Below are 24,965 nucleotides of genomic sequence, written 5' to 3' on the forward strand. Positions count from 1 at the left end.
TTCAGTCACTAAAGTTCTCTTCCTAATTTTTCAGGCTAAAAAATAAATCTTATTGGCAAACAGATTCAGGGTTTCCATATGACCCGAATTTGGATGAATGCCTTAAAAATTGCTTATATAGTTGATTCCAAGGCTTTTTACTTTGAGGTTGGTAACAACACCCAAAGAACAACAGATGTATTAATTCTGGAAACACTTTTTTTTTTTTAACTGCTGATTCTTCCTAGCACAGAAGTACCCGGAGCTTAATAGCTCCACTGCTTGATTTTATTAGCTATTTGTACTCACAGCCCTTGAAGAGTAAGGGCACCAGAGCGAATTTTTGCTTTATTTGCTTTCAGTATTTCAGCAATCAGCCCCTCAGATAATTTCTTGGTGCCCTGGCTACTATAAATTGTCATCTTTGTATTCTGGAGGTTCAAAAAATGTCATTTATGTTATTCCCTTTGGAGTTGACTCTTGGTTTGGAACACAATTCTCTGTTTCAGATGCATTCAATCTGAATATATTGTTTTCTTGATATCATCTATCGCTATGCTTTTTAATACTTTCTCTGTATTAGAATCATCTGGTGACTTTTTTTTTTAAAGCATGGGCTCAAGTTTTAAAGTTTCTGCTTTAATTGATCTGGTACTTTAAAAAAAGGCTCATGAGGAGATTCAAATTTGTAGCCAGGTAGAGAGGCACCAGTTTCTTGTATGTATTTTCTTCTTTGTTGCACAATATTTATTAACTTTCCATCTCTGAATTCCAATATCTGTGTCCCTTAGCACCATGAATAGGATGACATCAAAGTAGAATTTCCTCAGCCTAGTCCTCTGATTTCAGTACTCTGAATTGAGGTTAGGAAGTTCAGGCCAACCTTGCAAAACATAGAATTAGAGGAATGACTTGGTTTATTTAGTAAGTAACCCTGTTAGCTCTAGGAAACTAAGGGAGCCTTATGTGGCTTTAGGCCTAATTTGGTTTAAATTGACTAGGTCATTAAAATTGATTTAACAGTAATTTGTATAGTCACTTTTATCTTAGGAAACCAGGCTGAAAACTGATCTGTTATGTATATGTATTCCTGTATGTGTCATTGTCTTAGCAAGAAATGTTATATATCACTATGACTAAACTTTGTTTAGTTTTTATGTGATCTATTGCTATTTGTGGAAGAGTTATTTTATTTATGTTCCTTTGTGACTTTGTTGATCAATTTTTATAGTTTACTATATAATGAAGAACACAGTCATTGTTCAGAATCTATTCCTATATGTTCAATGTCTTACTTCTCTCTATAAAAAAAATTATTTAAAAACTTGGAAGGTGAGTATGTGGGACAATTGTTATTATTTTCCTTTTCTTTTTTTTCCCCTGAAATGATTAGTACAATGTGGTCTTTTCTCTTTTGGACTTTTTCTTTTGAAAATTTTTATTCTGAAGGGCGAAGCTGCGGCTCCTACCTTCTCTACCATCCATACCTCTTGCTAAAGAAGTTAAGTAACCGTCAAGTGATTGAACAGTTAAGATCTTAAAAATTATCACTTAGATGTTGAAGAACTGATTGAATATATTAACATTTCTAGATTTTGTATTAAGATAATTAATACTCTAACAAAAATTATTGACACAGAACCTAATTTGTGGAAGGACTTTTTCCTTATAGAATAAAAGACCTAGAGGGACTTGCACGTTTTCTCCACCCTCATTTTTCCAGCAACCGACGATCCAAACTATATTAGTTAGCATTTCAGTTTTTACTTTTTGATATTATTTTATTTTAAAAGGTAGTACTGACTTAGACAATCCAGCAAAATACAGAGAAGAAAATGAAAATCACCCATCATCCCATCAGGGGTTACTCTTAATAGACGTCTAGAAATGGAAGTTAGTTTCCTGACCTGATTTCAGGGGTTATTATCTTGAAAGTCATAGATTCTACTTTTTGAGTATCATTCCTGTTCCAATTTTGATCTTTTTTCCTCACTGAGAACAATAACTTAATTTCCTCTTAAAACCTTAAATAGTTTGAAAGAAGAATTTAAACATGACACTCGTGTATGTCCTATGTGAAATGAAGCAAATCCATTCAATCTTTGCTCCTAATATGGATATTCCCCATCTACTGGGCAAATCTGTACATCTTTTGGATCTTTCCAGTTTCTCTAAAACACATTTAAATTTGTGATACAATGAAATTAGGACTGGACACAAGCCTGTGGATAGAGAAAGATGAGTCAGCAGTATTCTGATAATTTGTGTCCCTTCCCCAGCCCTACATATCTTTCAGAATTCAGTTGAAAATTCACCTTGTTGAGGATGCTTTCCTTAGCTGATGCCCTTATGGGGTCTACTACACTCATCTTTGTGAGGATGTTTTGGAGAACTGCAGGGATAGGGAGTGTGTCTGCAATTTTCCATTGTATGACCTCTGCTCTTTACACCTTAGCTCTCTAAAATTCAGTTGGTTTTATATTGATTTGTTCTTGTAAATGACTCTGTGTCCTTTAGCCCTTTCATTTTTTTTCTCTGAAGGACATGTAAGCTCATTTTAGGGCCACGGGAGGAAAAGGGCAAGTCAAGTGTTCTGTTTCTTTAATGTTTTTTCTTGTTCCCCTTTCTTAACTCCCCAGGAGCTAGTGTGGATTATGTTTTTGGTGCTTATTTATTAAAGTTGAAAGAGTCTGACAAAGACCAGCCTGCTCTAACAGTGGCTCCCTGGGCATGATTTCTCCCATTTGTTGTGCCACTCATGGCATTTCTTTGTGTGTTTTTCCTTATTTACCAGCAACTTCATCTTTTGCAGCAATTATCTTCTGTGTGCTCTGGGTTTTGGAAGTGTTCCTTTGAAGAGGTTTTACGGATGCCAGTTACAGTGTACTACAAGGTTTACCCGTTCTAGACCATTCCCATTAGTTATCTACTTGGGATTTTTACTCTGGGTGGGTTGTGTGAGAACTCAGGCTCTACATCTGCATGCAACACAGGCCAGGTGCTCTGATTTCTTACAAAAGATTCTGGTTTGGCCTGGGCCTGGGATACACTGCCCATATCTGTGTGGGTCTTTACATTGCTGGGAGATGTTCTCCTGGCCAGGCCTCTTCTTGCCTGTGCATTGGGTCTGGCATCTCCACTTCTGCCTTCTGGGTATATTCATTCCAGTTACTTCTGTGAAGTGCTCATAAGCATTATTATTGGTTCTCTGTCTATGGCACTTGAAGATTTCCCTTACTTGCTTCAAGTATTTATTTTCTTCTCTAACATTTTACCTAGTATTATTATGTGTTTGGAGAGGGAAGCTTCCATTTTCAGCTTAACCTACCATCTGAACTTAAAGTCTTAATTATAGATCAATGTTAATCTCATTCCTTATGGTAGATATTGTTTGTTTCTTCCCACTACAGATTTCTCCCTTGTATCTTGCTAATTTTGTTCACAGTGACTGTGCTGAACTAAAAACTCTTCCCCAGTTTCCCTTGCAGCTAGAAATGGCCATGAGACTAATAATGAGAATATGGAGAATAGATGTATCTAGCACTTTCTTTTTTTACTTTGTTCCAATCTTGGCGCTATTTTATTGTTTGGAACTATAGCAACAATTTTGTGATCATGATGTGACAAGCATGAGGACGAAGGTCAGTGTACCAAGGATGGTGAAATGGAAATCTAGAAAGAACTTTAGGAAGTGATGACATTGTTGAGAAATAGAATCAAAGGCAATATATCCTGCTTGTGTAGACAAACTTTTAATTGTTTAAGCCACGGTTAATTGGCATTTCTATTGTTACTTGTGGATAAACACATTTCTACTTGTTATATTTCTCTAATAGTTGGGATATTGGCCTTAGATAGTCAAATAATAGTGGGGAGACTCTCCTACTGACAACTTTCTAAATTGCACTGCGTTATATGGTCTTCTGAATAGTAATTGACTAGTGATGTAATAAAAAAGAATTGTCAGGATTTATAGAAAAAAATACAAATTTGCCTACTTGCATTGTTATTTTTATATTAAAATGCTGGCAGATGTTTGTAATTACACATTAAATTAAAATTCTTCTATATAAAATTGGCAGCTTATTACTTGGCTGGTTTCAGGATAAACTTGTTAAAGTCTGTTGACTTCTGTTGCTTTAAAGGGTAGAACTGGGCTTTGTTTCTGCTTTATTTATACAATTTAATTTCCATCTTTTGCATTACTCATGCATTTGAATAATATATAATGCTACATAGCATTTCAGTTTACAATAAACTATATATGAGATAATAAATATGACCAGAATAGAAAGTTTAAGAAATTAATAGGAAAGGAATTATAAATAATTTGCTAAATGACCAAACTTAAAAAAATCCTGCTGTAAATAAATGGGAAATGGAAAAATAGATACTTAATTTTTATGTGGAAAATGTGGTTGATATACAACTTCCAGAAAGTGCTTTTATTTTTCCTTAATGTATATTCCTCCTTTTGTGCAGTGACAAGACATTACATAAGATGGCAGTAGGAGATTATAAATGTTCCCACTCAGAGAGACACGAATCAGCCAGTGAGTATAATAAACACAATTATATAATAGCTATTTTGGATTGCCAATTTTCTCACAATTATTATTTTCCTTGGCTGTTCATCCTCCTTTTTAATGGAACGTTATTAAAGGAATCATATACTGTGTTATATTTTCGTTCACTTTTCTCTGCCTAACTCTCTAAAAATTAAAATTTTGCTGAATTTTGTGGAGCTGTGATTTACTAGAGTAAATCAGGATTTCTTAGAATATTTTAGCATCTTAAAAATATGAGTATTTTATTGCACACTGTAAACCCCACTAAAAGGGTATATTTCCAGAGATTAACCATTTCCTTTTTGTTTTTTTCCCAAGCGTTACTGGATTGGATTATTTTTTAGAGTATACCATTATTTTAAATCTTAGAAAATTAATATGAGATGAGCTAGGTTTTCCAGGGTGTAGTTAGGTATGAGATTGACAATAGGCTTGATGTCCTTTGCTGCTTTCCAAAAGGGTGAACAAATTGCTTTGTGCCGCTCTGCATCTGAGAAGCCCACATGTGAAGATGACCCATAATGATTGTGTACTGATAAATAGTGAAGAAAAGTTGGAGGGAAATTTTCTAATATTAAATTTGCACTTATCTTTTCTGAAACAACTTCAGTATCCCTAACATCAATCTGTAAGCACCAGGGCATCATCTGAACATGGACAACACTGCACATTTGTCGACAAGCCAAGTTGGGAATGGAAACATTGTATCTATCTATGTAGAATCTTTATGTGGATTTGTTGTCATCCGTGGAGAACTGAGATCCACAATCCAATGAATAAATTACCATGGGAGAAACACTTCATAGGTGACAAATGTGATCTTGTTCAACTCTTACTTTTTGATTAAGCAAACTGCCTTTCAATTCTCCGTATTAACTTTCTAGAATACTAAGGAGTATGGCATTTCTTCTAAAATAATAAACACTGAGGATTTGGGAGTCGGTGGACTGGTGCATAGCTTTGTTTTACCACATCATGTACGTTAAACCCAATAAAATGTGCAATTAAACATATGAATTTATAGGCATATTACAAACCTGATATATAGCTGGAATTTTTAAAATAGACTTTATTTTTCTAAGAGCAGTTTTAGGTTCACAGCAAAATTGAGCAGAAAGCACAGAGAATTCCCATTACCCCCTGGTCTCTCACACAGAACCTCCCCCACTATCAACATCCTGCACAACAGTGGTGTATTTGTTACGATTTATAAACCTATATTGACTTGTCACAGTAACCCAAAGCCCATGGTTTACATTAGGATTCACTCTTTGTGTTGTATGGGCTTTTTGTTGTTGTTGTTCTACGGGTTTTGACAAAAGTATAATGTATAATAACATGTCGTTACAGTATCATACAAAGTAGCTTCACTGCCCTCACTAGGCTCTTTGCTCCGCCTGTTCATCCCGCCCACCTCCTCAACCCCTGTCTCCAAAGTTTTGCCTTTCCCAGAATGTCATAGACTTGGAGTCCTATAGTATGTAGCCTTTATAGATTGACTTTTCTCATCTTAGTAATATGTATTTAAGTTTCCTCCATGTCTTTTCATGGCTTGATGGCTCATTTCTTTTTAGCGCTGAATAATATTCCATTGTCTGGAGGTACTACAGTTTCTTTTCCATTCATCTACTGAAGGATATCTTTGTTGCTTCCAAGTTTTGGCAATTATGAATAAGGCTGCTCTAAACATCTGTGTGCAGGTTTTTGTATGGACATAAGTTTTAAACTCCTTTGAATAAATACCAAGGAGTGCTATTGCTGGGTCATATGTTAAGAGTATGTCTAGTTTTGGGAGAGATCACCAAACTGCCTTCCAAAGTGGCTGCACCATTTTGCATTCCCACCAGCAGTGAGTGAGAGTCCTTGTTGCTCCACATCCTACTCAGCATTTGGTGTCAGTGTTCTGGTGTTTTGTCATTCTAACAGTGGTCAGACTGAACTTTGAGACCTGCAAATTGGCAGTTATTAGAGCGTGTCAGTAAATAACTATAACAAGCCATAATTTAAGATGAAATTGTAGGGTATGATTGCTATTATTATTTTAAATTTGAATTTTGTAGTTTTATGTTCATTGCTTTCTGACCATTTAAACTTTATTATTAACCAATTAAAAAGTATAATAGAGTTTATTTCTATTCATTACATGTTTATTATTTCAAGTGTATGTATTAACATTTTTTGATCTTTTCTTTCCCTAGTTAATACTTCTTTAAATATTTCGTAGTGTTACAACAAAAATTTATTTTTAATTCAATAGTATTATATTAACATTTTACCAGATTTTGTTAAAGAGTTAGCAATAAAATATTCTTGAAGAGGGGTTTAAAAATATTTTTAAAAGAAACTGCATTATTATTCTGCTTGTGGTCCTAGTTTCACAATCTTTATATTCAGACCCCTGTCTTTTTCTATTCGACATACCCACAATGTACCAATACTTACCCGTGCAGCCTCAATGAGCAACGTGGCTCCACTCACAGTTCCCCAGCAAGCTTCCCAGTGAGTATCGTACAGTATCATTTATAGTTCTTTCCTGGGCGGCTTCTCATAGTGGAGGAATCTATCAATATTGCCTGTTATTTCAGTCTTAAACTATTTCCACAAATTCCGAAGGAAATCACTGATATTGGACAGTTTCAGCAAACTAATTATGCTTTCATTTTACTAGCTTTAAAAAAAGCCATTTCTCATATAACTGTGGAAAAATCTAAAAACTCAGTTTTTTGAGGTCTGAAACTCAAACTCAGCCAGTGCTATCAACCCTGAAAATATGTGAAATGATTAATGTGGTGTTTCCACAGAGTTTGCCTGGGAAGTAAGTAACACTAGGATGCCCCATCTGAAAAGGGCAATGATAAGTTGGTGGTTTGGGGAAATGACCCAGTGGGTGTTAAATGCCAGGTTCTTGATGTGGATCTGAGGTGCAGAAAATTCCTCAGGCTTTTGGAACTACAAGGAATTGGGAATACTCCTGCTTCCTCAGTCTTCTACTAAGGATATTTCACCTTCTTTATGAGAGAAACCCAACTTAGGGAGCCATTTCATTGAGATCACAGGAGTCCTTTCTTGGGATTTTGATCCTTAGTGGACAGTTTTCTCTTTAGCTTCTGTTTACTTTGCTATACCTACCTCAGTGGGGACACTAATTTGAGTTTTGCCAAAGGAAAAACCAGTGTAATCAAAAGACTTTGATTCAATTCAACTGTCGTATTTGGGTACTTGGCCTTCAAGGAGGAAGAGGTGTTTTCAGGCACAGAAAACAGCCTAAGGAAAATTTTGGAGACTTGAAAGAATATTCTATGTTTGATCAATGGAAAATAGTCTGGTTTGTCAGTAATACTGGGGCTAGGGCCTTGGAAGGAGGCCAGTAAAAGGAAAGATGGACTTCTAGATCTCAAAAACAGAAGTGTCTTTCAAGTAAAAGGCACCTCCAACTCAAAGACCTTCTCAGCTGTGTACACTTTTGCTCTTCTTTTTCTTCACAATTTCTTCCTGTCAGTTCTATGCAGTTGGTAACTGAATTACTGTGGTAACTCTGGCCTTGAGGGACAGTCTTGACACGGGCCAGAGTCCTGTAAATCATGCCTACACCTGCCTTTCTGTTCCTGTTGCTGTATCTTTCTTTTACTCTTACTTGAGACTCTCTTGACTGAATTCCACTTTGCTCCTCAGATACTTTGATTTCTTCTGGCTTGGCTCCTAATGCCCTTCTGTTTGCTCACTAATGTCTGATTGTGTATACTAGATGGACTTTCTTTCCCTGGCTCTCAGCCCTGTCTGGACCAGATTCTGTCTCCACTCTACCTGTACCTCCCCCGGTGCTCTAGCCATAATTCTCTCAGGCAAAACTAATTCCTCACATAACTTGCTATTGGCTTCAACTCCCCGTTTCCTGGCTTAGAGTATAATTTCTCCCTCTCCTTCTCTTTCTTAATTTTTCTTTCTCCCCATTTTCTCTCAGTAAGTTTCTCTATGGCAAGACCTAATTTATCTTCATACTTTACAGGATTGCATATAAAAATATTCAGTAAGTGTTCATAGAGTTGAGTTCTATTTAACAGTTGAAATTTTAATTTCCTGTTCTATACAGTAAATTAAATTACCGCATTGCTTTTTTCTCCTCAGGTTAATTAAGATATTATTAACAAATAAAAATTGTATATATTTAAGGTGTGCAACTAGATGTTTTGATATATGTATGCATTGTTAAATGATCACCATAATCAAGCTAATTAGCCTATCTTTCACTTCATATAGTTACCTTTTTCTTTTGGTGACAACACTTCAGGTCTATCCTCAGAGTAACTTTTAGGTATACAATACAGTATTGTTAACTATAGTCACATTGCTGTACATTAGATCTCCAGAACTTATTAATCTTGCATAACTAAAACTTTGTGCCTTTGAGACATCTTCCTATTTTCCCACCCCCCAGCCTCTGGAAACCACTATTCTGCTCTCTACATCTATAAGTTTGACTATTTTAGATTCCACATATAAATGAGATCATAAAGTATTTGTCATTCTACATCTGGCTTATTTCACTTAGCAGAATGTCCTCCAGGTTCATCCATACTGTTGCAAATGGCAGGATTTCATTCTTTTTTAAGGCTGAGTAATATTCCATATTGTATGTATATATCACATTTTCTTTTTCTTTCCCAGTCTTACTGAGATATAATTGATATATAACACTGTATTATTTTTAAAGTATACAATATAATGATTACCACAATAAGTTTGGTTAACATTCATCACCTCTTTTTTTTTTTTAACATCTTTATTGGGGTATAATTGCTTTACAATGGTGTGTTAGTTTCTGCTGTATAACAAAGTGAATCAGTCATACATAAACATATGTTCCCATATGTCTTCCCTCTTGTGTCTCCCTCCCTCCCACCCTCCCTATCCCACCCCTCCAGGCTGTCACAAAGCACCGAGCCAATATCCCTGTGCCATGCGGCTGCTTCCCACTAGCTATCTACCTTACTACGTTTGTTAGTGTGTATATGTCCATGACTCTCTCTCGCCCTGTCACAGCTCACCCTTCCCCCTCCCCATAACCTCAAGTCCGTTCTCTAAGAGGTCTGCGTCTTTATTCCTGCCTTACCCCTAGGTTCTTCATGACATTTTTTTTTCTTAAATTCCATATATATGTGTTAGCATACGGTATTTGTCTTTTTCTTTCTGACTTACTTCACTCTGTATGACAGACTCTAGGTCTATCCTCCTCATTACAAATAGCTCAGTTTCGTTTCTTTTTATGGCTGAGTAATATTCCATTGTATATATGTGCCACATCTTCTTTACCCATTCATCTGTCAAAGGACACTTAAGTTGCTTAGATGTCCTAGCTATTGTACATAGTGCTGCAGTGAACATTGTGGTACATGTCTCTTTTTGAATGATGGTTTTCTCAGGGTATATGCCCAGTGGTGGGGTTGCTGGGTCATATGGTAGTTCTATTTTTAGTTTTGTAAGGAACATACATAGTGTTCTCCCTAGTGGCTGTATCAATTTACATTCCCACCAACAGTGCAAGAAGGTTCCCTTTTCTCCACACCCTCTCAAGCATGTATTGTTTGTAGATTTTCTGATGATGGCCATTCTGACTGGTGTGAGGTGATACCTCATTGTAGTTTTGATTTGCATTTCTCTAATGATTAGTGATGATTAGCATCCTTTCATGTGTTTGTTGGCAACCTGTATATCTTCTTTGGAGAAACGTCTATTTATGTCTTCGCCAATTAGTGGATTGGGTTGTTTGTTTTTTGATATTGAGCTGCATGAGTTGCTTGTATGTTTTGGAGATTAATCCTTTGTCAGTTGCTTCATTTGCAAATATTTTCTCCCATTGTGAGGGTTGTATTTTCGTCTTGTTTATGGTTTCCTTTGCTGTGCAAAAGCTTTGGAGTTTCATTAGGTCCCATTTGTTTATTTTTGTTTTTATTTTCATTACTCTAGGGGGTGGGTCAAAAAGGATCTTGCTGTGATTAATGACATAGCATGTTATTCATATGTTTTCCTCTAAGAGTTTTATAGTGTCTGGCCTTATATTTAGGTCTTTAATCCATTTTGAGTTTATTTTTGTGTATGGTGTTAAGAAGTGTTCTAATTTCACTCTTTGACATGTAGCTGTCCAGTTTTCCTAGCACCACTTATTGAAGAGGCTGTCTTTTCTCCATTGTATATTCCTGCCTCCTTTGTCAAAGACAAGGTGACCAATGTGCATGGGTTTATTTCTGGGCTTTCTATCCTGTTCCATTGATCTATATTTCTGTTTTTGTTCCAGTACCATACTGTCTTGATTACTGTAGCTTTGTAGTGTGGTGTGAAGTCAGGGAGCCTGATTCCTTCAGCTCCATTTTTCTTTCTCAAGATTGCTTTGGCTATTCAGAGTCTTTTGGGTTTCCACACAAACTGTGAAAAAGTTTTTCTCTAGTTCTGTGAAAAATGCCATTGGTATTTTGATAGGGATTGCATTGAATCTGTAGACTGCTTTGGGTAGTATAGTCATTTTCACAATGTTGATTCTTCCAATCCAAGAACATGGTATATCTCTCAATCTGTTTGTATCCTTTTTGATTTCTTTCATCAGTGTCTTATAGTTTTCTGCATACAGGTCTTTTGTCTCCTTAGGTAGGTTTATTCCTAGGTATTTTATTCTTTTTGTTGCAATGGTAAATGGGAGTGTTTCCTTTATTTCTCTTTCAGATTTTTCATCATTAGTGTATAGGAATGCAAGAGATTTCTGTGCATTAATTTTGTATCCTGCTCCTTTAACAAATTTGTTGATTAGCTTTAGTAGTTTTCTGGTAGCATCTTTAGGATTCTCTATGTATAGTATCGTGTCATCTGCAAACAGTGACAGTTTTACTTCTTCTTTTCTGGTTTGAATTCCTTTTATTTCTTTTTTTTTTTCTCTGCTTACCATAGCTAAAACTTCCAAAACTATGTTGAATAACAGTGGTGAGAGTGGGCACCCTTGTCTTATTCCTGATCTTAGAGGAAATGGTTTCAGTTTTTACTGTTAAGAATGATGTTGGCTGTGGGTTTGTCATATATGGCCTTTATTTCAAGGTAGGTACCCTCTATGCCCACTGTCTGGAGAGTTTTTATCATAAATGGGTGTTGAATTTTGTCGAAAGCTTTTTCTGCATGTATTGAGATGATCATATGGTTTTTCTCCTTCAATTTGTTAATATGCTGTATCACATTGATTGATTTGCGTGTATTAAAGAATCTTTGCATTCCTGGGATAAACCCCACTTGATCATGTGTGTATGATCCTTTTAATGTGGTGGTGGATTCTGTTTGCTTGTATTTTGTTGAGGATTTTTGCATCTATGCTCATCAGTGATATTGGCCTGTAGTTTTCTTTCTTTGTGAAATCTTTGTCTGGTTTTGGTATCAGGGTGATGGTGGCCTCGTAGAATGAGTTTGGGAGTGTTCCTCCCTCTGCTATATTTTGGAAGAGTTTGAGAAGGATAGGTGTTAGCTCTTCTCTAAATATTTGATAGAATTCACCTGTGAAGCCATCTGGTCCTGGCCTTTTGTTTGTTGGAAGATTTTTAATCACAGTTTCAATTTCAGTGCTTGTGATTGGTCTGTTCATATTTTCTATTTCTTCCTGGTTCAGTCTCGGAAGGTTGTGCTTCTCTAAGAATTTGTCCATTTCTTCCAGGTTGTGCATTTTATTGGCATATAGTTGCTTGTAGTAATCACTCATGATCCTTTGTATTTCTTCAGTGTCAGTTGTAACTTCTCCTTTTTCATTTCTAATTCTACTGATTTGAGTCTTCTCCCTTTTTTTCTTCCTGAGTCTGGCTAATGGTTTATCAATTTTGTTTATCTTGTCAAAGAACCAGCTTTTAGTTTTATTGATATTTGCTGTCGTGTCCTTCATTTCTTTTTCATTTATTTCTGATCTGATCTTTATGATTTCATTCGTACTGCTAACTTTGGGTTTTTTTTGTTTTTCTTTCTCTAATAGCTTTAGGTGTAAAGTTAGGTTGTTTATTTGAGATGTTTCTTGTTTCTTGAGGTAGGATTGTATTGCTATATACTTCCCTCTTAGAACTGCTTTTGATGCATCCCAAAGGTTTTGGGTTGTCGTGTTTTCATTGTCATTTGTTTTTAGGTATTGTTTGATTTCCTCTTTGATTTCTTCTGTGATCTCTTGGTTATTTAGTAGAGTATTGTTTAGACTCCATGTGTTTGTATTTTTTACAAATTTCCTCCTGTGATTGATATCTAGTCTCATAGCATTGTGGTCAGAAAAGATAGTTGATACGATTTCAATTTTCTTGAATTTACCAAGGCTTGATTTGTGACCCAATATATGATCTATCCTGGAGAATGTTCCATGAGTGCTTGAGAAAAAATTTTATTCTGTTGTTTTTGGATGGATAGTCCTATAAATGTCAATTAAGTCCATCTTGTTTAATGTACCATGTAAAGCTTGTATTTCCTTATTTATTTTTATTTTGGATGATCTGTCCATTGTTTAAAGTGGGGTGTTAAAGTCCCCTACTATGATTCTGTTAAGCCAATTTCCCCTTTGTGGCTTTTAACATTTGCATTATATATTGAGGTGCTCCTATGTCGGTGTATAAATATTTACAATTGTTATATCTTCTTCTTGGACTGATCCCTTGATCATTATGTATTGTCCTTCTTTGTCTCTTGTAATAGTTTTTATTTTAAAGTCTATTTTGTCTGAGAGGAGAATTGCTACTCTAGCTTTCTTTTTTTTTTTTTTTTTTTTTTTTTTGCTGTACGCGGGCCTCTCACTGTTGTGGCCTCCCCCATTGCGGAGCACAGGCTCCGGACATGCAGGCTCAGCGGCCATGGCTCACGAGCCCAGCCACTCCGCGGCATGTGGGATCCTCCCGAAATGGGGCACGAACCCGTGTCCCCTGCATCGGCAGGCGGACTCTCAACCACTGCGCCACCAGGGAAGCCCTCTAGCTTTCTTTTGATTTCCTTTTGCATGGAATATCTTTTTCCATCCCCTCACTTTCAGTCTGTATGTGTCCCTAGGTCTGAAGTGGTTCTCTTGCAGACAGCATATATACAGGTCTGTTTTTGTATCCATTCAGCCAGTCTATGTCTTTTGGTTGGAGCATTTAATCCCTTTACATTTAAGATAGTTATCCATATGTATGTTCCTATTACCATTTTCTTAATTGTTTTGGGATTTTATTTTGTAGGTCTTTTCCTTCTCTTGTGTTTCCTGCCTAGAGAAGTTCCTTTAGCATTTGTTGTAAAGCTGGTTTGGTGGTGCTGAATGCTCTTAGCTTTTGCTTTCTGTAAAGGTTTTAATTTCTCTGTCGAATCTGAATGAGATCCTTGCTGTGTAGAGTAATTGTGCTTGTAGGTTTTTCCCTTTCATCACTTTAAATATGTCCTGCCACTCCCTTCTGGCTTGCAGAGTTTCTGCTGAAAGATCAGCTGTTAACCTTATGAGGAGTCCCTTTTATGTTATTTGTTGTTTTTCCCTTGCTGCTTGTAATATCTTTTCTTTGTATTTAATTTTTGGTAGCTTGATTAATATATGTCTTGTCATGTTTCTCCTTGGATTTATCCTGTATGGGACTCTCTGCGCTTCTGGGACTCGATTGACTATTTCTTTTTCCATATTAGGGAAGTTTTCAGCTATAATCTCTTCAAGTATTTTCTCAGTCCGTTTTTTTTCCTCTTCTTCTTCTGGGATCCTTATAATTCAAATGTTGGTGCATTTAATGTTGTCCCAGAGGTCTCTGAGACTGTCCTCAATTCTTTTCATTCTTTTTTCTTTATTCTGCTCTGTGATACTTATTTCCACTATTTTATCTTCGAGGTCAGTTATCCATTCTTCTGCCTCAGTTATTCTAGTATTGATTCCTTCTAGAGAATTTTTAATTTCATTTATTGTGTTGGTCATCATTGTTTGTTTGCTCTTTAGTCCTTCTAGGTCATTGTTAAACATTTCTTGTATGTTCTCAATTCTATTTCCAAGATTTTGGATCATCTTTACTATCATTACTCTGAATTCTTTTTCAGGTAGACTGCCTATTTCCTCTTCATTTGTTTGGCCTGGTAGGTTTTGCCTTGCTTCTTCATCTGCTGTGTGTTTCTCTGTCTTTTCATTTTGCTTAACTTACTGTGTGTGGGATCTCCTTTTCGCAGGCTGCAGTTTTCTAGTTTCTGTCGTTTTTGGTGTCTGCCCCCAGTTGCTAAGGTTGGCTCAGTGGGTTGTGTAGGCTTCCTGGTGGATGGCACTGGTGCCTGTGTTCTGGTGGATGAGGCGGGATCTTGCCTTTCTGGTGGGCAGGACCACATCTAGTGGTGTGTTTTGGGGTTTCTGTGACCTTATTATGAATTTAGGCATCCTCTCTGCTAATGGGTGGGGTTGTGTTCCTGTCTTGCTAGTTGTGTGGCATAGGGTGTCCAGCACTTTAGCTCGCTGGTCATTGAGTGGAGCTGGGTCTTAGTGTTGAGATGGAGATCTCTGGGTGAGCTTTTGCCTTTTGATATTACATGGAGTCGGGAGGTCTCTGGTATACCAATGTCCTGAACTCGCTTCTCCCACCTCAGAGGGAGAGGTCTGACACCCGGCTGGAGAACCAAGACTCTGTTAGCCACACATCTCAGAAGAAAAGGGAGAAAAAAAGAAAGAAAAAATAAAATGAAATGAAAGAAAGTTATTAAAATAAAAAAAATATTTAAAATGAAAAAAAGAAAGGAAGAAAGAAGAGAGCAACCAAACCAAAAAACAAATCCACCAAGGATATCAGGCGCTAAAAACTATACTAAAAATACAAAAAAACCAAAAGAAACGGACAGAGAGAACCCTAGGACAAAATGGTAAATGCAAAGCTATACAGGCAAAATCACAGAAAGAAGCATACACACACACACTCACAAAAAGAGAAAAAGCAAAAAAATATATATGTCTATTTAGAAAAAAAGAAGGAAGCGAGCAATCAAATCAGTAAACGAATCTACCAATGATAATAAACTCTAAATACTAGACTAAGATAAACATAAAACAGGAAACAAATTAGATGTAGAAAGCAAACCCCAAGTGTACAGTTGCTCCCAAAGTCCACTGCCTAAATTTTGGGATGATTCGTTGTCTCTTCGGGTATTCCACATATGCAGGTACATCAAGTTGGTTGTGGAGATTTAATTCGCTGCTCCTGAGGCTGCTGGGAGAGATTTCCCTTTCTCTTCTTTGTTCGCACAGCTCCCAGGGCTCAGCTTTGGATTTGGCCCCACCTCTGCATGTAGGTTGCCTGAGGGCGTCTGTTCTTCGCTCAGACAGGAGGGGGTTAAAGTAGCAGCTGATTAGGGGGCTCTGGCTCACTCAGGCCGGAGGGAGGTAGGGTTACGGAATGCGGGATGAGCCTGTAGCAGCAGAGGCCAGTGTGACGTTGCAACAGCCTGAGGTGCACCGTGTATTCTCCCGGGGAAGTTGTCCCTGGATCACGGGACCCTGGGAGTGGCGGGCTGCACAGGTTCCCAGGAGGGGAGGTGTGGACAGTGACCTGTACTCGCACACAGGCTTCTTGGTGGTTGTAGCAGCAGCCTTAGCATCTCATGCCCGTCTCTGTTGTCTGCGCTGATATCTGCAGCTTGCACCCATCTCTGGACCTCATTGGGCGGTGCTCTGAATCCCCTCTCCTCACGCACCCCAAATAATGGTCTCTTGCCTCTTAGGCAGGTCCAGACTTTTTCCCGGACTCTCTCCTGGCTAGCTGTGGCGCACGAGCCTCCTTTAGGCCATGTTCATGCAGCCAACCCTTCTGGCTTGCAGTGTCCTAGGACCCCTCTCCCTGTGGTCTGACCTCCGAAGCCCGAGTCTCAGCCCCCAGCCCCTGCCCGCCCCGGCGGGTGAGCAGACAATCCTCCCGGGCTGGTGAGTGCTGGTCGGCACCGATCCTCTGTGCGGGAATCTCTCCGCTTTGCCTTCCGCACCCCTGTTGCTGCGCTCTCCTCCGCGGCTCCGAAGCTTCCCCCCCGCCCACCCCCCATCTCCGGCAGTGAAGGGGCTTCCTAGTGTGTGGAAACATTTCCTCCTTCACAGCTCCCTCCCAGAGGTGCAGGTCCCATCCCTATTCTTTTGTCTCTTTTTTCTTTTGCCCTACCCAGGTACATGGGGAGTTCCTTGTCTTTTGGGAAGTCTGAGGTCTTTTACCAGCATTCAGTAGGTGTTCTGTAGTTGTTGTTCCACGTGTAGATGTATTTCTGATGTATTTGTGGCGAGGAAGGTGATTGCATCTTACTCTTCCGCCATCTTGAAGGTCTCTCAGGACAACTTTTAAAATTTAGTGCATATCCAAAATTTCCCTTTCCCCTCACATTTGAGTAACACTTTTGCTGGATATTCTATTTTAAGTTAAAGTAATTTTTCCTCAACATTTTGAATGCATTGAATTTCATTTTAAATACAGGTGTTCTGTATGTGACCAGGTTTTTACCCTGGAAGATTTTAGATTCTTCTCTTTATCTCTGGCACTCTAAAACGTCATCAAGATGTGCCATTAAATAGGTCTTTTCTCCTTTATTGTATTGAGTAATCAGTGGGACATTGTAAACTCATGTCCTCAAGTCCTTGTATATTTCCTTATATAATTCTCTTTTGATGAATTTCTCCTCTCCAGTTGTTTCTGTTCCACTTTTCTGTAACTCCTATTATTCAGATGTTAGACCTGATGGATTAATCCTGTAGGTCCCTTTTCTCAAATATTTCCCAACTCTTTGTCGAATCATTTTTATATTCTGAGAGATTTTGTTTACTGTGTCTTCTAGATTTTTAATTGGATTTTTTTATGACTCCTATATTTTAATTTCCAAGTGCCCTTTCTTATTTTTGGGTCATTCCCTTTCTTGGTGGTTTTTGTTTTTATGGAGGGAATAATTTATCTTTCTGCTAATATTAATAATAAAATTTTCTACCTGATTCCAGGTTTCCTTCTTTCTGTATGTTTTGATCTCTCTTTTTCAGAGTGAAGGCTTTTCTCAGATGTTAAGTGATCCCTTGCTGTCTGTTCATATTTAAGAGTGCAGCAGTAAGGAACTGATAAGAAATGGCATGTGAGTCAGTGGGGCTGAGTGATTAAGTGGTGCTTTAGGCTTTTCATGAGGGGATCCTTAAATGTAAGTATCCTTAAATGTAAGTCTTTCCTTTTGGTTGATTGGTTTCTCCAGAGAAAGATCCTCCAGTCTGGTACTTGGGAAACACTTGGTTGCTTGCTCTGGAGATGGATAGAAGATGACTCGGTGGGGTGGGGGTAGGGCATGTCACATCTTTGCCCTCTATTGCATTTAAGTTCCCCAAGTCTACAGCCTTTTCCCAGAGAATTAACCTCTGCTGTGGGACTGTTCTGTTTGCCTGGTTAAGAAAGATGTTGGAAGGAACCAGTATATAGACTTAACCAGTATTTGTATTCAGCTTGTGTATTATATCTACCTTCTGATATTTCTGAAGTATCAAGTGTGGTGCCTCCAAGTCTTTGGTGTCTCAGGGGTTCTACAGATGAATTCACTCACTCAGCTCTCATCAGCTGCCATCTCTGCAGAGACTTTGGATTGGATCTTCTTTTCCCCTGTTAGATTACCATTCTCCATGTGCTTTCCACCTGCAATATATTTGTTAAAATATCTCATCTACTGGTGCATCTCCTGCTGTTCTTGTCCTTGTGCTGTTTTCCCTTTTTATTCCTTTGCTGTCTTTTTGGAGGTATCTCAGGAGACAGAGAAGAGTACTGCATGTGGTCATTCCATTCTGTTTAATTAGACTTTGACCCTTTTCAAAGGCTCTGAACTTTCCCCCCTCACTATTACTGTACTTGTTAGAGCCAAAGTTAGTGCCATTTTTTAAGTTCTAAGTTCTCCCTCAGTGGTCTCGCTCAGAAAGTTCATTATCCTAGTTTTAAATTCCCTCAGGGTTTATTACTGTACCCGCAGTGCAATCTTAGGCTCTTCGAAGACAAGAATACAGTTTCCAATTATGCAAGATAAGAGCTCCCTAACTGGTGTGCTGGGACATACTGGTATACCACAGATGAATATGGATGTAAGGTGTCTATCCTCTCAGTCCTTGGGAAGCCAGGCTGTTTCTGGGCCTGTGGCCTCATGCATTCCATGTATTGCTATTTGTCATACAAACAGTACCATTTTCTATGTGAGGTATGGGCTGAAAAACGTTGGGAGCACTGCTATAAAGAAATCTAGTTGGTCTTTTCATTTTAGGATTTGACATTTTGGACTATTCAGTCCATCTTTACAGACTATGAGGTTTATTCTTTGGTTAATGCATTAATAGAAGTGAAAAGACTCAAAGTATTCATAAAAAATGTATATATTTAAGTGGATTTTTTGGAGTGCATAACTAGATGAAGTTAACATTGATTTACTCTATAATCTTCTGTTTATTAGTATTGGAAATTCACTAGAGATAAAGGACATATTTTAAGGAATCACGCTATGTCTTTTTTTTTTTTTTTTTGCGGTACGCGGGCCTCTCACTGTTGTGGCCTTTCCTCTCCCGTTGCGGAGCACAGGCTCCGGACGCGCAGGCTCAGCAGCCATGGCTCACGGGCCCAGCTGCTCCGCGGCATGTGGGATCTTCCCGGACCAGGGCACGAACCTGTGTCCCCTGCATCGGCAGGCGGACTCTCAACCATTGCGCCACCAGGGAAGCCCACACGCTATGTCTTAAATCCCAAAGCTGGAAGTCTCTCCAGCCTGTATAGACTGGATCCAGGAACTGGAAAGTGGGGGAAAGACTGCCTTTGGTTCTTCTAGACCAGTCTTCTGCCTCTGCTGTTCTTTCTATATATACCCTAACTTTTCTGTCTTCCATAGTCCTAGTTCAAGTGCCCAGTGGGGACTGGTAATCATCAACCATCTTTCAATGCCAAATTCAATCTCCCAGGAGAGAAACTGACTGGCCTGGCTTAAGTGGGTTTCCAAACAATGGCAGTAGTTTCTCTGCAGAAAATGATCAACCCAAAGTCAAAGAGTATGAACATGGCTGGGTGGTTTACCCCTTTCCATAGGAAAAGAGAGGTTCTCATAGTGGACATAAGGATCGGGCAAACGCTCCAAACATGTCCACTACAAGCATGAAAGCAATTATCTTTTGCTTTATGACATGTAGGGTGTTGTATCACCACAAATTTCTCACCACAGTTGCCTCCGGATTTGAATTTATTCATTATTTTCATAGTATCAGAACTGGAAAGTATATTTTTGAAAAAAAAGATTTTTTGAGAGGAGAACATATTAAAGCCATTGTTGCAGAATGTGGGTGATCAGTCTGTGTGAAACAGTTTCTGGTTAAATTGTAGTGTGGCTATATACAAGGAAACTGATTATCTGTATGTGCCTTGTACAGGGCTCTGAAAGCAGTGGGCTGGATAGATTGGAAAGTGGTGAGATGAGAGGCAGGGGAGCCTTACATTGCAATCACCCATAACAAAAATAATGAAGTACAGGAATAAGCCAGAGAAGTGGGTAATGGAGGATAGGGGACTAAAATGATGGTATTAAAGAGGCAACTTGGTAGGAGATAGTGTTTATTGGTTTGGGCAGTAAAGAAAATATAGAAAGAAGAGGCCATGTTTTTGTCTTGGGCAGGTGAGTGGATGGTGGTGTCATTTGTTGAGCTATAGAAAGTAGGAGGGGAGGAGGTAGGTTTTGGGGGAACAGTGAATTTAGTTTTAGACATTTTCAGTTATAGATTCCTGAAGAGGTCTAGGTTCCAACTGTGTAGTTAGGAATATATATTTATAGCTCAGGAAAAAAATTTTCTACCAGAAACAGAATTAGAATAAGTTATATGTATTTTTATTTCTAAGAATATTTGGAATACCCTATTTTCTAAGTGTCCTTTATTTAAAAATTGGTTAGCTATAGATTTAAGCAATGACATGTCAATAGCATTATTATTTTCACAAAACTTTTATTGATGTATAGCATATACTCAGAAAATTTTCAGTGGATTTTCAAAAATTTATACATCCACATAACCAGAACTCAGATCAAGAGACAGAACATTGTCACTACCCTGTCCCCCAGAAGACCATGCCTCCCCTTTCCAGACATGATATCTCCCTAAAGAGTAACCACCATTCAAGATTAGTTTGGTCTGTTTTGAATTTTAATAAATAGAATCATATAGTTTGTGCCCTCTCATGTCTGGTTTCTTTTGTCCAACCTGATGTTTTTGATGTTTTTGAGAGTCAGCCATGTTGTTGCATGTAGCTGAAGTTGTTCATTCTCATGGCTATAAAATATTCCAGATAAAGTTGTGACTATACCCATTTTATTTATCCATTCTACAGGTGATAGACAATTGGATGAAGCAGCATTACTTTTAGGGAGGTAGGTTTTAGGGAGATAGGGAGATAAGTTGAAGCTACCATACTAACATTTTTGAGTGAAAAATGGTAAATGGTGGGCTCTGAGTGTCTTCAGAGTCACTGGAGAAGGGGACTGGACTTCTGCAAGTACAGAGGGTGATAGGTCAACCAGGACATGAAAGAAAAGCTGACTGAGAAGGATTTAAAACCTGGCAACACTCTTGTTACTGTAGTTTACATTTCTGAAATCAATGCCAAGGGGTAAAAAGTCTATCAATAGATTTTCTCTGTCTCGAAACAGTAAATAAGCGAACCACAAATAAAAAAGTGTGAAGAGGCTCTGTTGTTCTCTTGTCATTTGGGACTCAATATTCCCCATGACTGGATAAAAATGAATTCATTTTGAAAAATAATTTTAAAAAATCCATCTGCTAGGTCTGGTGATAGACATCAGGAGGCCTAAGACAATGATAGTTTGGAATTAAAATAACTTTGGATGTCTCTTTACTATTGGTCATAAAATCATTAAAGGCCTGAAGGGATCACTTAAGCACTTCAATTTTACTACATTGCATTTTGTGGGGGATATTATAAGCTATAACTGTAATTGTGGATTGGGAAGTTGCAAAGGACTTGAATATCCCTCACACATGTAAACATGTAAAGCACTAAAATCAACTTCTCTGGAGAGACCTCCCACAAAAAACCCCAAACCCTAGAAAGGATATGCCCATCTTTGTCAATCATGTCTCCTACAGGTATCCGTTGCTCTATTTACTGGTTGATGCCATGAATTGATTCAGGTCTGCCTGAGTTCTTGAACCATTCCTTTCCAAGGCAAGATGTATAGCCACAGTTCCAGTTTACCATCTGGTTGGACCTGGAAGGAGAGTCTTGTGTTCTGATGAAAACGTTTTCACTGCCCCAGCGATGATCATGGTTACCTCTGTAGATTTTGAGTCCAACGTTCCCAGCCATCTGCGTGTTTCTTCCCTCTTGGCATAGTGTTTGTAGGGCTAGGTAACAGTCTAGTTCAACATTACAATAGAAGCTTTGCCTGAGAATCTGGTAGTCTGGTTCTTTCCCAACATACACAATGGCCAGCATCATGCTGAGAGTAGACAAATTGCCTGGATCCCTGAAGCTACTATCCACATAACTGACTACTAGAGGGCTGGGAGTGGAGTGAATGAGTGAGGTACTTGCTTCAGATGCCAAATCTAAAGAGGCCTCAAAAAGTTCAGATATCAAGATAAACAGTATTTTAATGCAATATTTGAATGATCAAAATTTTGAATAATCAAAATTAAAATTTTAAATATCCATAATGAACAAAATATTAAAATTTTAAATAATGACAGGATCATTATTACTGATTTTTATCTTTTGCCTTAGGCTCCAGTTGACCTTGATGGGGTACTGTTCATTGGTGTGAATTTCCCTTCCGTGAGGTTCCATCTGTCAGACTGAACTCTGCCTGCTTGGAGGTAAGAAATGTCCTAAATATCCCTTTTGGGGGATTAATTTCTTTTATTTTTATTTACTTATTTTTATTAATGTAGAGTTGACATACAATATTATGTTAATTTCAGGTGTATAACATATTGATCCGACATTTAAATACATTGTGAAATGATCACAAGTCTAGTAACAATCTGTCCCCATGCAAAGTTATTACAATATTATTGACCATTTTTCGTATGCTGTATATTATATCCCTGTGACTTATTTATTTATTGTATTAATTGGAAGTTTGTAGCTCTTAATGCCTTTCACCTATTTCACCTGACCCCCACCCCTCTGGCAACCATCAGTTATTCTTTGTATCTGTGAGTCTGTTTCTGTTTTATTTAGTTTTGTTTGTTTTGTTTTTTAGATTCCACATATACATGAAATCATACTATACTTTCTCTGTCTGACTTGCTTCACTTGGCATAATACCCTCTAGATCCAGCCATGTTGTCACAAGCGGCAAGATTTCATTCTATTTTATGGCTGAATAACATTCCATTGTATATATATGCCACATCTTCTTTATCCGTTCGCCTATTGATGGTTGCTCCCGTATCTTGGCTATTTTAAATAATGCTGCTATGAACACAGGGATGCATATATCTTTCCAAATAAGTGTTTTTATTTTCTTCAGGTAAATACCCAGAAGTGGAATTGCTGGATTATATGGTAGTTCTATTTTAATTTTTTGAGAACCCTCCATACTGTTTTTCATAGTGGGTGCTGCAGTTTACAGTATCACCAACAGTACCTGAGGGTTTAGTGGTGCTGAACTCTTTTAGCTCTTTCTTTTCTGTAAAACTCTTTACCTCTCCTTCAGTACTGAATGATAACCTTGCCAGGTAGAGTATTCTTTGTTGTGACTTTTTTCCTTTCAGCACTTGGAATATATAGTGCCACTTCCTACCGGCCTGCTAAGTTTCTACTGAAAAGGCAACTGATAGTATTATGGGAATTATCTTGTACATAACTAGTTGCTTTTCTCTTGCTGCATTTAAGATTCTCTCTGTTTAAATTTTGACATTTTAATTATAATGTGTTTTGTTGTGGATTTCTTTGAGTTCATCTTGTTTGATACTCACTGTGCTTCCTGGACACAGATGTCTGTTTCTTTCCCCAGGTTAGGGACGTTTTCAGCTATTATTTCTTCGCTTAAGTTCTCTGCCTTTTTCTCTCTCTCTTCTCCTTTTGGTACCCCTACAATCAAATATTAGTATGCTTGATTTTGTCTTACAGTTTTCTGAAACTATCATCATTTTTTTTTACATCTTTATTGGAGTATAATTGCTTTACAATGGTGTGTTAGTTTCTGCTTTATAACAAAGTGAGTCAGTTGTACATATACATATGTTCCCATATCTCTTCCCTCTTGCGTTTCCCTCCCTCCCACTAAACTATCATCATTTAAAAAGATTCTTTCTTCTGTTCGACTTGGGTGATTTTTGGTACTCTGTCATCTGGATTGTCGGTCCATTCTTCTGTATCATCGAATCCACTGCTGATACTCTCTAGTATATTTGTCATTTCAGTTATTGTATTCTTCAGCTCTGACTGGTTCTTCTTTATATTTTCTAACTCTTGAAGTTCTAACTGTGCTCATTCATTCTTCTGAGTTCGGTGAGCATCTTTATGATCATTACCTTGAACTCTTTATCAGGGTTTTCTTATCTTCATTTTATTTGGCTCTTTTTCTAAGGTTTTGTCTTGTCCCTACATTTGAAGCATATTCCTCTGTCTCCTCATTTTTCCTAATTCTCTGTGTTTATTTCCATGTATTAGGTAAGTCCTTTATATCTCCTGATCTTGGAGAAGTGGCCCTGTGTAGGAGAGGTTCTGTGCAGCCCAGCAACACGCTTCCCTCTGACCATCAGAGCTGGAAGCTCCCGGGGTGTCCTTCACATGGGCTGTGTGTGCCCTTCTGTTGTGGTTAGACCAAGCACTGAGAGCACAGTGGTAGGTGGGACTGGCCCCCGGCCCACCTGACTGTAGGCCCCCGCCTCGTGTGGTTGCTGCAGGTGTTGTGGTGGGTGAGCCAGGACCCCTGGCATCGCTGGCTGTGAGGCCCAGCTGTGTGTTAGTCCTGCGGGGCTGCTGGTGGGCAGGTCAGGCCCTCAGCACAGCTGGTTGCGAGGCCTGGCCGCTTGCCACTGCTGCGGGTGCTCTGCTGGGTGAGGCAGGCTCCCCACACGGCTGTGTGTGAGGCCTGGTTGTGTGTGACTGATGCAGGTGTGCTGTTCGGTGGAGCAAGTCCCTGGCACTAATAGGCTAGAGGGAGGAATCCAAAATGGTGCCTTCCAGTGCTGATGTCAGCATGGTAGAACAAGATCACAAGACCAGCTGCCACCAGCTTCTCAGTCCCCAGGGGGAGTCCCAGCTGCCTCCTGCCTCTCCAGGAGGCTCTCCAGGATTAGCAAGTGGGGCTGACCCTGGCGCCTTTCAAACTGCTCCTTCTGCATTGGCGCTCAGAGTGTGTGAGATTTTGTGTGCACTCTTTAAGAGCAGAGTCTCAGCTTCCTACAGCCCTCTGGGTCTCCCTAATGTAAGCTCAGCTGGT

General features: G+C 38.5%; 1 long non-coding RNA gene across 1 annotated transcript in view; it reads left to right on the forward strand.

The window, feature by feature from the left end:
- Positions 1-24,965, forward strand: part of LOC132530804 (uncharacterized) — a 142,085-nt gene that overhangs the window by 16,888 nt on the left and 100,232 nt on the right. The window contains exon 2 of the long non-coding RNA XR_009543893.1: positions 22,295-22,386. This is a non-coding gene — a long non-coding RNA (uncharacterized LOC132530804). The remainder of the gene's footprint in view (positions 1-22,294; positions 22,387-24,965) is intronic.

The sequence above is a fragment of the Lagenorhynchus albirostris genome, chromosome 12 (assembly GCF_949774975.1).
Source record: "Lagenorhynchus albirostris chromosome 12, mLagAlb1.1, whole genome shotgun sequence".
NCBI classification, from domain to species: domain Eukaryota; kingdom Metazoa; phylum Chordata; class Mammalia; order Artiodactyla; family Delphinidae; genus Lagenorhynchus; species Lagenorhynchus albirostris.